This window comes from Schistocerca piceifrons, chromosome 3, assembly GCF_021461385.2.
Source record: "Schistocerca piceifrons isolate TAMUIC-IGC-003096 chromosome 3, iqSchPice1.1, whole genome shotgun sequence".
Classification (NCBI taxonomy): domain Eukaryota; kingdom Metazoa; phylum Arthropoda; class Insecta; order Orthoptera; family Acrididae; genus Schistocerca; species Schistocerca piceifrons.
Window position 1 is genome coordinate 945,650,768 of NC_060140.1, and position 13,724 is coordinate 945,664,491.

A 13,724-nucleotide genomic window follows, 5' to 3' on the forward strand; every position below is an offset into this window, starting at 1 on the left:
AATTAAAAGTAGTACATAGGCACATTCACAGTTATTTAACATTCTTGAGATTATGTTGGTGGCTGTAGGGACAGGGTCAGTTCTTTTGGAAGCCATCGTATGTTTTTGCATTATCCTTTGTTCTTCCACTAAATTTTGGAGATTTTCACTCAAATAGCTTTCACATAACTGTTAGAAGTGTTGCCAGTTGTTTAAGGCAATAATCTGTTGGCTTATTTGGCAGCCCCAGGTAGTGACATAATGTTTTCAGTTTTCCATTGGACTAATTCTAAGGCAACTTCCAAACAGCATAGGATAGTTCGCTGAAACCTTCAACAATTTTTTTCTGTGGGATCAGTCATAGATGTAATGATATTATTCTCTCAGTTCCTGGACTTTTGCTTTCTTTCATTGATGAAATAATCTCTTCATCATTATGTCTTTGATGAGCTTATACTGTGGTTCAATGGCTGTCCTTGGTGTAATTAATTTTATGAGGAGCACTTCCTTCACAATCTTGTTATGTTCTGTATCAAATATTTCTCCTTATGGTAGCTTATATATTCCTTTTTAACACTTGTGGGAGTATTAACACTTTTTATGATTCCAAGTCATGATACATCTTTGAGAGAAGGGCTGTAATTGCTTGTGATTTGCCTGCTAACTTTGTGAATCTTTTCGGGCTCTGTTGCTTGTGACCTTCTTGACCATTTTTTAAAGGTTATCCAGAATACAGTCTTTTGTTTTCACAGATGTTGAACAATTTTTGTGCTTTGTATTTTTGCAGCTGCTATTGTTGGTTTTCTCTGTAATGAACCAAACTGCCACGTCTCAGGCACTGACTGCCACAGTCAACGACTATGCTGACACAGCATCTGCAGCAGCAGTGAGCCACTACCACATTCTGATGTACTTCTCCGACATGATGACAGAGTCCTCAGACACTGACCAGCCCTTGAGAAGTTTCCAGATGAGAGAAGAATGTGACAGTGCTGTTTCTGCCACATGATAAGCCTCCAGACACAGTATTTGTACCTCTGGGGCCAGCCACTCATTTTCAGACGCTATTGTGTTCAAAAAAATGTTCAAACATGTGTGAAATCTTATGGGACTCAACTGCTAAGGTCATCAGTCCCTAAGCTTGCTCACTACTTAACCTAAATTACCCTAAGGACAAAACACACACACCCATACCCGAGGGAGGACGCAAACCTCCACCGGGACCAGCCGTGCTATTGTGTAATTGATGGCAGACCTACAATGCCAATGTTGCCACTGACACTGGGCTTCGAACACTCAACTGCTGCCTGACCACCCAGGCTCTTGGAAGCCGTGTGCTCTGCCCTTCCATGTTTTGGGGCTGAACTGAGATCTTCCCAACCCAGCACTGCTGGGGCCTGACTTGGCCAGTTGTACCCATCCATCCTCCAGTGCGGAGTCAGAGCATTGGTTTCCCCTGCAGTCACTTGGCCACCTTCTCTGAGTCAACAACAAATGCCACAACCAGGCCTCCTACAGATTTGTTTGTACAAGTCCTCCATGGGGGCATGACACAGCATCAGTGGGAGCACTTGGGTGTGCTGCCACATCAACACCCGTGTCCAAGAAGATCAGATGACTGTAAATAATAAACAAAAAATGTTATTTATATCCATGGACTGCCTTGTCCTGCTGTACGTGCATCCACTTGCCCAGTCCAAGCAATGTTGACATCACATCTCATTATGTTCTTATATTTCTATTTTGTTGCGTTTAACCTCTGGCTTGGTACCTGCTACATACCATCTCTGATTCCCTTTTTTGGGCAATCTTGTGTCATGTGTTTGAGGTTGGCAATGACTTTTCATTGTATGGTTTGAGATTGTCCATATTTTCTGAGAGTTGTGGGCTTGGCAGTTCCTATGTTAGGACTTCCCTGTAGCATTCCATGTATATCATTTTCGTAATGCTATATCCTGCCTACGACAAGAAGCCTTTCCTTCGGCTCGCAACTGTAAATGCATATTGTTGTCAGGCTGTCATTTCTACAGTGTCATTTCTTCCAAGTAGCATCAAAATGAAACTATGACTACTATTGCTAACATATTGTTGTGCAGTGTGGGATCTGAACCAGGTGGGACTGACGGATGACATTGAAAAAGTACAAAGAAGGGCAGCTCGTTTTGTATTATTGCAAAATAGGGGAGATAGTGTCACAGACATGATATGTGAATTGGAGGGGCAATTATTAAAACAAAGGCATTTTTCGCTGCGACGGGATCTTCTTATGAAACTTCAATCACCAGTTTTCTCCTCCGATTGCGAAAACATTCTGTTGGCACCCACCTATATAGGGAGAAATGATCATCACAATAAAATAAGAGAAATCAGGGCACATACAGAAAAAAATGTAAGTGCTCGTTTTTCCCTCGTGCCATTAGAGAGTAGAACGGTAGAGAGACAGCTTGAAGGTGGTTCATTGACCCCTCTGCCAGGCACTTTATTGTGAATAGCAGAGTAATCATGTAGATGTAGATGTAGATGTAGTCTGTGTGGCAACAGTGCGCTTGATTCACGTAGCTGCCACCTACACAGCTCGCTCATGTTCAACAACAAAGTGTTTGCTGCTTCTTCGTTATGGTGATGTAGGATGTCATAGATCAGGGAGAGGGTGCTGATATGAATATACTATTTGATGAAATGTTTCCGAGTTTTGTGGTTTTGTGATGACTGAGGACTGGAGTGAGATGCGACACTGGAGAAAGTAAGAAAAAAAGATGGATGGGATACACTATCCGATTAAAAGTATCCAGACATCCCTTACTGTATTGTGGAATTGACCACTAGATGTCATGAGAGTCAGATTTGCAGTATAAAAGAAGGTGGAAAATACAGTGAAGCCAGTAATAATGGCAAAACGGGTCTGTCGGGAGGGCTCAGTGACTTCTAAAGTGGACTAATCGTTGGATATCACGTGAGTAACAAATCCAGCAGGGACATTTCAATCGTTCTAAAGCTGTCCAAGCCTACTGTTAGTGATGTGACTGTGAAGTGGAAATTCAAAGAACAACCATAGCTAAACGAAGACCAGGCACACCTCATGTACTAATGGACTGGCACAATCGAGCATTGCCGAGGACGGTTGAAAAAGAATTGCAAGAAATCAACGAAAGGAATTATTCATGGACTCCACAGAGCTGCCAACAGTCCAGCTACCACAGTGACTGTGCGTAGAGCGTTCAGAAGAATGGTGTACTACAGTTTAGCAGCTCCTCGTAGGCCACACATTGATGTAGTTCATGTTAAGCAATGCTGGAGGTGGTGTAAAGAGCAGTACCACTGGATCGTGGATGACTGGAAACCAGGCACATTTGGTAACGTATCACACTATACCCTGTAGCAGTCCGATGGAAGGGTTTGGGTCTGGTGAATGTGTGGATAATGTTACCTGCAGTCATGTGTAGTGCCAACAGTGAAGTACAGAGGAGGTGGTGATATTGTATGGGGTTGTTTTTCGTGGTTAGGCTGAGGTGTCTTTATTTTGCTTAAGGAAGCTCGCAATGTGGGAGGATATGAACACATTTTACAGCATCGTGTACTGCGTACATTTCGTAGTCGATGCTGGTTTATATCAGCATGACAGAGTGCTCTGTCATAAAGCAATGTTTGTGAGGCAATGCTTTGTGGGCAACAACATTCCTAAAATAGACTGGCCTGCCCAGAGCCCCAGTCTGAATCCAAGGAACACCATTGGAATGAGTCAGAACATTGACTTTGACTCCAGACTCCCACATTCAACATCACTACGTTCTCTGGTTTCATCTGTTTGGAAGAATGGGCAGTCATTCCTCCATATACATTCAGACACCTCATTGAAAGTGTCCCAACCAGATTTCTGGTCATCATAACGGCGAAGGGTGGACATACCACGTTTAATGTCCACTAATAGGTTTCCAGATACTTTGACCAGGCAGTGTATGTAATTCACTTACCCCTCCAACAATGGTTTTGACCCCCACCCCCAAGTTTTGCTTGCTACGAACTATTATGTATATGAAAACAATTTCAAGAATAAACCTTCTATGGCTGGTTAATAGTATTATGGGAGTTATTAAGTCATCAGATATGGCTGTCTTGCTGTTGGAATTCGACACAGCTGCTAAACTTGACCTCACTGAGATAATCAGTTTCCTTCAGTCAAAGCAAGAAAATGCCCTGTAAAATCATATTTAAAACACAGTTCCCACAAAGAGCTGTTTTTTCAGTTTTTAATTATATCTCTTTTATTTCCAGTTAATAATTTATGCACTAGCAATAATTTATTAGGAGCAAATAAAATATATTCTTTATTACACATCATTCTAAAACTAATATACATTACCTGCTTTAAACAATAAGATAAAAGTTTTGATTTACTGTAAGTTTTTCTAAAAAGTTTATACAGTTTGTAATTTATGTACAACTGTGGTACATTTAATTTATGGTTTACAATATTTTTCATCAGTTTATGCCTAGTTCATTTAAGTAATATTTTTCTGTAACGTTTAATTTTTTTAAAGCTGCTTACAAAATAATAACATTTGCTAATTTTCCGTTGAAGGAAGGTAGTTTTACAGTGGTGACAGCTTTAACAATTCTGCCAGAGGGCACAGAATCATGTTGGTAGGGCATACAGTAGAAATATTTCTACTCTGGACGGTAGGGCTCTGATCATAACTTCTTTCCTATAGTCAAATTGTGGACAAGATGCCTCGACAGTTTTGGTGCATTGACAGTGGTTTAGCGTTACATGTCCGCTTCCAAATCATTCCCCTGTTGCATTACCATGATTCCGATGACATCTAAGCAATGGCACGTGCTCGGTTCTTTGTAAGAAAATTATCTGTTAGCAATTTTAAATCGAAAATAACAACAGTTTTCAAGATTATGTGCACATGACTGTGCAGTATTTTTAACGCATTGGAAATAATGTATCACCGACATCAAATTTTGTACATTTTCAGACGTCTGAGGATTACATTCGAAATAATTCTGTTTTATTATACCACATTTTGCATATTAAAAATAGCCACAAGAGGTTTTCTTTTACGCATTTTGTTCCACCTCTGCACGTTGCTAAGAAATTGCATCCCAATATTGTGGCAGAGATTACAGACTTTATGTTCTTAACGAAGCTCTTCTAAAACTGTTGGACAATTTTTCTGTAACAGAAGATACTTGTGTTCCAGTAACTGGACCTACACTCCTGGAAATTGAAATAAGAACACCGTGAATTCATTGTCCCAGGAAGGGGAAACTTTATTGACACATTCCTGGGGTCAGATACATCACATGATCACACTGACAGAACCACAGGCACATAGACACAGGCAACAGAGCATGCACAATGTCGGCACTAGTACAGTGTATATCCACCTTTCGCAGCAATGCAGGCTGCTATTCTCCCATGGAGATGATCGTAGAGATGCTGGATGTAGTCCTGTGGAACGGCTTGCCATGCCATTTCCACATGGCGCCTCAGTTGGACCAGCGTTCGTGCTGGACGTGCAGACCGCGTGAGACGACGCTTCATCCAGTCCCAAACATGCTCAATGGGGGACAGATCCGGAGATCTTGCTGGCCAGGGTAGTTGACTTACACCTTCTAGAGCACGTTGGGTGGCACGGGATACATGCGGACGTGCATTGTCCTGTTGGAACAGCAAGTTCCCTTGCCGGTCTAGGAATGGTAGAACGATGGGTTCGATGACGGTTTGGATGTACTGTGCACTATTCAGTGTCCCCTCAACGATCACCAGTGGTGTACGGCCAGTGTAGGAGATTGCTCCCCACACCATGATGCCGGGTGTTGGCCCTGTGTGCCTCGGTCGTATGCAGTCCTGATTGTGGCGCTCACCTGCACGGCGCCAAACACGCATACGACCATCATTGGCACCAAGGCAGAAGCGACTCTCATCGCTGAAGACGACACGTCTCCATTCGTCCCTCCATTCACGCCTGTCGCGACACCACTGGAGGTGGGCTGCACGATGTTGGGGCGTGAGCGGAAGACGGCCTAACGGGACCGTAGCCCAGCTTCATGGAGACGGTTGCAAATGGTCCTCGCCGATACCCCAGGAGCAACAGTGTCCCTAATTTGCTGGGAAGTGGCGGTGCGGTCCCCTACGGCACTGCGTAGGATCCTACGGTCTTGGCGTGCATCCGTGCGTCGCTGCGGTCCGGTCCCAGGTCGACGGGCACGTGCACCTTCCTCCGACCACTGGCGACAACATCGATGTACTGTGGAGACCTCACGCCCCACGTGTTGAGCAATTCGGCGGTACGTCCACCCGGCCTCCTGCATGCCCACTATACGCCCTCGCTCAAAGTCCGTCAACTGCACATACGGTTCACGTCCACGCTGTCGCGGCATGCTACCAGTGTTAAAGACTGCGATGGAGCTCCGTATGCCACGGCAAACTGGCTGACACTGACGGCGGCGGTGCACAAATGCTGCGCAGCTGGCGCCATTCGACGGCCAACACCGCGGTTCCTGGTGTGTCCGCTGTGCCGTGCGTGTGATCATTGCTTGTACAGCCCTCTCGCAGTGTTCAGAGCAAGTATGGTGGGTCTGACACACCGGTGTCAATGTGTTCTTTTTTCCATTTCCAGGAGTGTATTTTTGGTGCTAAAGAGCCTGAAGATAAAGCCTTGTTTTCTTCTAAGTCTATGTCACACAAATAAAAAACTAAATGCAGATGAGTGGATAAAACATAGTTATTCCCATAACAAGATGTTTAATAGCTGACGATCTCAATGTCCAGCACAATGGAAGCAACAGTATTATTGTTATACGCTCACACCAAATGACTTCGTTGTTCAGTGAAACAATCAAACAATCAGAAGGCTTCAAAAGTTTGGCAACTAACTGATTAAATTAAAGTTAATGACAATCTAGCGAACCTAGTGCTGTTTTTGCGAGCTTGTTTTACGTACCTTTCACAAGATTTGAGTCCGGACACATTACACTATGTCTGTCTACTATGTTTTAACACAATTCTGTGAAGCCTTCATGCAGATTTTGAAATTTAACTTGTGGCGTCTCTGGTGTGGAGTGTCCTATCTTTCAGTCTGACCTCTTTGAACTGCTTTGGTCTATGTATCTTTCGGCGTGCAGCTTGTGTACTGCCATATTTTGTACTTCTTGCTTCATGTCTAATAAATGCATTTATGATATTTAAAGTGTATTATTACCAATCAGCATAACATAATAACCACAGTGTGACCCTGACATCATCGTCGTATGATTGTGAGTCATTTTGTGCTTCTCTTCATCATTAATGGACTTGGTGTGCCAGCAATGGATCTACCAATGTCTTTTGGTGCTATTGCCATGCATCCTATTAACAGTGTTTGTGAACATGAGTGGTCAAGTGTACCTTATGTGACCGTTTAGTTAAAAATGAGCTGGCCAGAGTGGCCGAGCGGTTCTAGGTGCTACAGTCTGGAACCGAGCAACCACTACGGTCGCAGGTTCGAACCCTGCCTCGGGAATGGATATGTGTGATGTCCTTAGTTTGGTTAGGTTTAAGTAGTTCTAAGTTCTAGGGGACTGATGACGTCAGCAGTTAAATCCCATAGTGCTCAGAGCCATTTTTGTTAAAAGTGAACAATTATCTATGGCCAGCCATGCCAGCGGCCACTTAACCTTAACCGACCCAACATGGGCTCCGTCAAGTGCGACAGCACAAAAATGGCCACAGTATGGACAGTGCACGGTGCCTAATGACATCATGAACAATCACCCAGTTAAGGACGTTGTGGTTTACCCCTCACCTACGCAGTCTCCTTCGGTTTGGTTTGATGTCCTGAAAAAGTTCCAGAACTGTGATTCGAACATTCCTATGCACGGGGTTGCACATTCTTATATGCCTAGTGCTGCAGCACCCGACACCCCTTCCCCCCGCCCCACATGCCATCTCGGTGACACCGATCGCCTCGACTGTGCCGGTTTCCGCAACTGTCACTCTGTGGTTACACCCACAACCTCCTTAAGCCAGCTGTTGTAACAGCACCAGCCATCACATCCACACCGTGTTCATCGTCGGGCCCGCAGTTGGGACACACCACGCCGCCTTTGCACCCGGACGCTCCACACCATGTGCTACGTGCAGCTGCCCCCCACATAGACCTCGAGCTATGCATCGTCCACCACAACTGCACACCCAGTGTCAGGGGCTTCCTGCTCTGTTTGCACAGATCTCCATCTGTCGGTGCTGCATCAACATGTGTTACCCGTCAGGTTTCCTAAGCTGCCCGCTTTGCAAAATGATAACCCAAAGACTCGGTTCATGTTAGTGGATCACCTACTGGATATCCACAGTATTTCAGACAATGACACACATTTTGTCTGCCTCCACACTCATGTGAACCTCATCGGCGATCTTCTTCTCTCACCACCCACCTCGCACTGCTCATCTAGCACCTTTCTCACCCCCTGGGTAGAGGCTGTCCACCACATTATTCACGACAAGCACCTTGACGACCACACACCTTCACAGCTTTGGCAGTGCATATGTGCATTAATTGAATACCTGACGCCATGCTTTGGACATTGTGGATGGTCAAAATGCCTTCGGATCTACAGCTCTACCTGCTGTCCCACATCGCCGACTCACTCGAGGTTCTCTTACACGTGGCTGATCGAGCTTACGCTATCATTCATCACCGTCAGTTGGCATGGGGGTTCCACACCCTGCTGGCAGAGGCCAGCATGCTTACCTCGGCACCTCAGCTGACAGTCAGGAACTGCCACCTTGCAGCCTACAGGAGGTACTGCCTGCAGCCTCCAAATGGCAGCCGACCTCGCTCGAGCAGCAGCCCGAGCGGCTCCCAGCCCCGACGCAGCCAGCTGTGGCCCCTCCCTCTCCACACCGCCTCACCTCGCAGCCTACCTACTGCGCTGGTACCATGCTACTTACGGGGAAATCGCACACAACTGTTGTGCGTCTTGCACCTACCAAAACGATTCTGGTGGGCACGTTTAGGCACCACGTCCCGCCACGTTCTTTCACAGCGCCTATTGTCTGACGCTGCACCGCTCGCTTCAGTGGCGTGATGCCTCTATGCCACCGACTTGTCATGGGGCACTTGCTTTCTCGTCGCCACCGGCGCCGATGTCAGCTTTATCCTGGCCAAGTATGCAGGCAACATACTTTCACCTGCTAACCTCACTTTGATTGCTGCAAATCATTCTCCTATTGTGGTCCTTGGCTCCATGAAGAAGTCACTTCGCCTGTTGCCAGTCCACACCCTCACTTGGACTTTCCACGTCGCTGGTGTGGATGAACCTGTGATCAGGTTGGACTTTCTACACCATTATGAACAATCACCAGATCTGCAGGCCGCTGTACTCTTCCACGTGTCTGGTTCTGCTGTTCCGTGCTCAAACGAGTTCAGCACAACTTTGCTCTCCGCCTCCTCGGCTACCCTTTCCGTGTGTGCATCTCAGCTTGAGAGCATTACTACACGGCTTTCTGATTTGTCGGACGTGTACACACAAATGGACGAACTCTGCTCCCAGAATGATGAGTTACACAACTGCATTGCCTCTACTTCCGTTGAATTGTCACACGCAAGGCGTATGATATGTCACCTATCTGCAGAACCGCAACAAGGCGACCCAGCACACGCCTCTACTGCGTCTTCTCACCAATCTGCTCCTGTGTTGAGCATTCCTCCGCCAGCTGTCGTTCTCTCACCATCGCAGACGAATATACAAGACGCAACTCCATGCTCCATTCCTGTATCACATCTTCCATCACCAACTTCAGCCGACTCACTGCCTATGCCACCCTGGTTCAGCAAGGTCAGTGAACCAATGTTGCCCGAAGACCCCTTCCTGACCCCTCTTGCCAACCTCCCTTCGCGAGTATTGGTCATCAGTAATGGCACTCGTCACAGGATTCGCACCACAGATGGCCCACCTGTACGTTATGAGGCCAAGTCCCTTAATGCTTCGAAACTTCTGCATGCCAAGGAAATCGTTCAGGATCTGTTGGCTTCGGGAGTGCTCCACCCTCTGATAGCAACTGGTCTTCACCTATTCACCTTGTTCGCAAAAAGGTCGGCACCTTACGCATGTGTGGGGACTACAGGTTCCTTAATGCTCACACCATTACTGATAATTACACCATTCCGCATATTCAGGATTTCACACAATTACTACATGGTTCTAAGTTTTTCTCTGTTTTAAATTGTTCCAAGGTGTACCATCAAATCCCTATGCATCCACTGGATATTCTGAAGGTGGCCATCATCACACCCTTCGGCCTATTTGAATACTGTTACATGCCTTACGAATTGAAAAACGCTGCGCAGATGTGGCAGCGGTTCATCGATCCCATTTTGCTACCTCTGCTGTTTGCTTATGCTTACTTAGATGATATACTGATCTTTTCCTCCTCTGCTGAGGAACATCAAGTTCACATCTATGCAGTCCGTTTGGCCCTCACTGCCAATGGCGTGGTGATCAACCATGATAAATCTCAACTTTGTTCCCCATCAGTTACGTTCCCAGGCCATACTGTCTCTGCCAACGGCCTCTGACCGACGAGTTCTCATGCCGAAACCATACTTGATCTCCTTCCTGAATATTATGCTCAGCTCCGTCATTTTCTGGGTATGGCAAACTTTTACCACCGTTATATCCCTCAGGCTGCCTCCGTCCAATTGACCCTAACTGACATCCTCTCTGGCAAAAACACGATGGGGAAATGTAAGTTGAAGTGGACCACACCCATGGTCGACGCATTTGGTAACCTCAAAAATGCCCTCACGAAAGCCGTTACACTTGCGCAGCCTGATCCTGAGGCCCATGCTTCAATCACAACTGGTGCCAGTGACTCAGGTGTGGGTGCTGTCTCACAACAGCACACCGCCGACTCAACCCAACTGCTCCGCTTCTTTCCCAAGAAACGAACTAAGAGGCGTTGTAAGGGGTTCACTTTCGATAGTGAGCTCGCTGTGTGCAAGGTGATTAAACACTTCCGGAGTGACGTCGAGTGGCGACCTTCCACGATCTACTCAGATCACAAGCCTCTTGTGGACGCTATTCGTAGCCCAGCTAAGGACTTTCCACCGAGGCATTCCCATCGTATGGACTACATCTGTCAGCACTCTTCTAATGCATGCTATATCCACGACATGGAGAATGTTGTGGCAGACTACCTATCCTGCATCTACATGCTAGCCTTGCCGTTGAACTTGGAACAGCTCGTCCGACTTCAGGCTGAAGACGTCGATATACAGCGATTAATTTCAGACAATAAGTCATCTCTCTCTGTCCGACTCTACATCCTACACGGGTCGACGACAACGGTCCTTTGCGACATCTCTACAGGCACTCCCCGCCCGTTCTTTCGTATCCGTGTGGGTCGCACGATTCGGTTGTCCTCTTTCCCTCAAAACTGACTAGGGACGATATTTTGAGTCTGTCCTCTTTGCACGGCTGTGTGAATTCGGAGGTGTTGCTAAATTCCACACCACGGCCTACCACCTGCAAACAGCCACGGCGGTTTATGGTGTGAGGCCCTTCGTTGGGTCCTGCTGGGCATCTGTTCGGCACATAAAGAAGACTTGAACGCATCACTCGCTGAGATTCTACAGTATATGGCGAACCCCTCCTCTTTCCAGCAGAGTTCATGGAGGACTCACTGCCGGCTGATACTATGGACTTTCCGGCTCTGGTTGAATGGGTTTGTGTGGACATAGCACGCTTTTGCACCCCCTGCCTTGCCTTCATTTCACCCCACCTGTGTTCATCCACAAGAACCTTGTGTCTTGTAAATTTGTGATGCTGCGCGACGACTCTGTGTGAACGGCCTTGCAACCACCTTATTCGGGGCCTCACCGAGTGTTAGCTTGAGGTGTGAACAAGTTCGTAATTAATCTACATGGACGACCACAGACCATGTCCGATCATCGCACACTGGGAGGGGGCCTCTGTGAGATCTCTGGCGCGGAACGTCCTATCCTTGACTCTGACCTCTTTGAACTGCTTTGTTCTATGTCTCTCTCGGCGCGCAACTTGTGTACTGCCATGTTTTTTCTTCTTGCTTTGTGTCTAATAAATGCATTTATGATATTTAAAGTGTGTTATTACCGATCAAAATAACGTGATAGCCACAAATCCTTTCGAATACGCCAATAGACACATTCTTTCCCTCTGAATGTTGCAGTATTAGATTTTCAAGTTCCACTGTTAAGCACCACATAGATTATGCTTACCATATCCGTGTGTTGCGATGTTTAACTCTACTACATAATACAGTGGAGGGTATGGTGAAATTTTGTTGTATGTTCAAATGTGTGTGAAATCGTGTGGGACTTAACTGCTAAGGTCATCAGTCCCTAAGCTTACACACTACTTAACCTAAATTATCCTAAAGACAAACACACACACCCATGCCCGAGGGAGGACTCGAACCTCCGCCGGGACCAGCCGCACAGTCCACTACTGCAGCGCCGCAGACCACACTGCTAATCCCACATGGCTTTTGTTGTATCTGGAGGTCTAAGTTCTATAATACTAGAGTTTTAGTATTTGTAAAAAGAGGCCTTTTTTCCCTCGCTACATGTATGGCGTTAATAAAAATTTGCCCCTCCTGGAATCTGGGGTATAGACCATCCATTACAAAATTCTCACCTTTATCTAACAATGATTGTCTGCGATTCTAGTGAACAGCAGGTTGCCAAGGTACTATGGCTGTAGTAATCTCTATACTCACAGAAGTATAACCCCCATAGACATAATTTCGGCGTTGTGCAGGGGAACTTTCAACGTATTTTGGTATAGGTAGCATGTAAAGAATATTCTTATGTAAAGAATAATTTATTACATTTCGTTAGATTTCATACACCCATTTTCCTATGCATCTGTACTGTACTGAAAATGTTGTCAAAAGTGAAAAGTAAACACGGTGTGTATTTTTTGACTCAGCATTCAGTACTGCTTGGTTATTTCTCGAGTTTGTTATTCAGGCAATGTTAGTTGTACGTTAAGAGTGATAAACAACAGCAAGGGTAGATTTATTGATGAATAGTTGACTGATATGCACCTCACGTGTGGGTTAACTGAATGCACTGGAAGAGGGGCGTAATGATTCTGTACTGAGGTATTACTGCAGCAGTGGCAACCACATACAGTACTTTTTCATCTGTTAGAGTGTTGTCGTATTATTGTGATGATGGCATTCACTGCCTGACAAAAAAGTTCAAATGGTTCAAATGGCTCTGAGCACTATGGGACTTAACTTCTGAGGTCATCAGTCCCCTAGAACTTAGAACTACTTAAACCTAACTAACGTAAGGACATCACACACATCCATGCCCGAGGCAGGATTCGAACCTGCGAGCGTAGCGGTCGCGCGGTTCCAGACTGTAGCGCCTAGAACCGCTCGGCCAACCCGGCCGGCGACAAAAAAGTGAAGCACTCAGAACACATGATAGGATTTCATTGTAACTTCATGTACGAACACTCCATAGGTGGGTATGTAAATGGTTGGAATTACAGTTCTTGGGTGCATTAGAGTTGCTCGTGTTTAGTGTTGTTGGAAGATCAGGTGAGGCATATAATGGGGGTGAACAGTGTCAGTGTTGAGTGATCACAGTGAAAGACGCAAAGGTGCTACGTACTTGTATGTGACAGCATTATCAGCGCCTGACAGAGTCTGAAAGACAGTGCATTACAGGCGTTTTCACCATTGTGAATGTACTTCAAGAGAATCA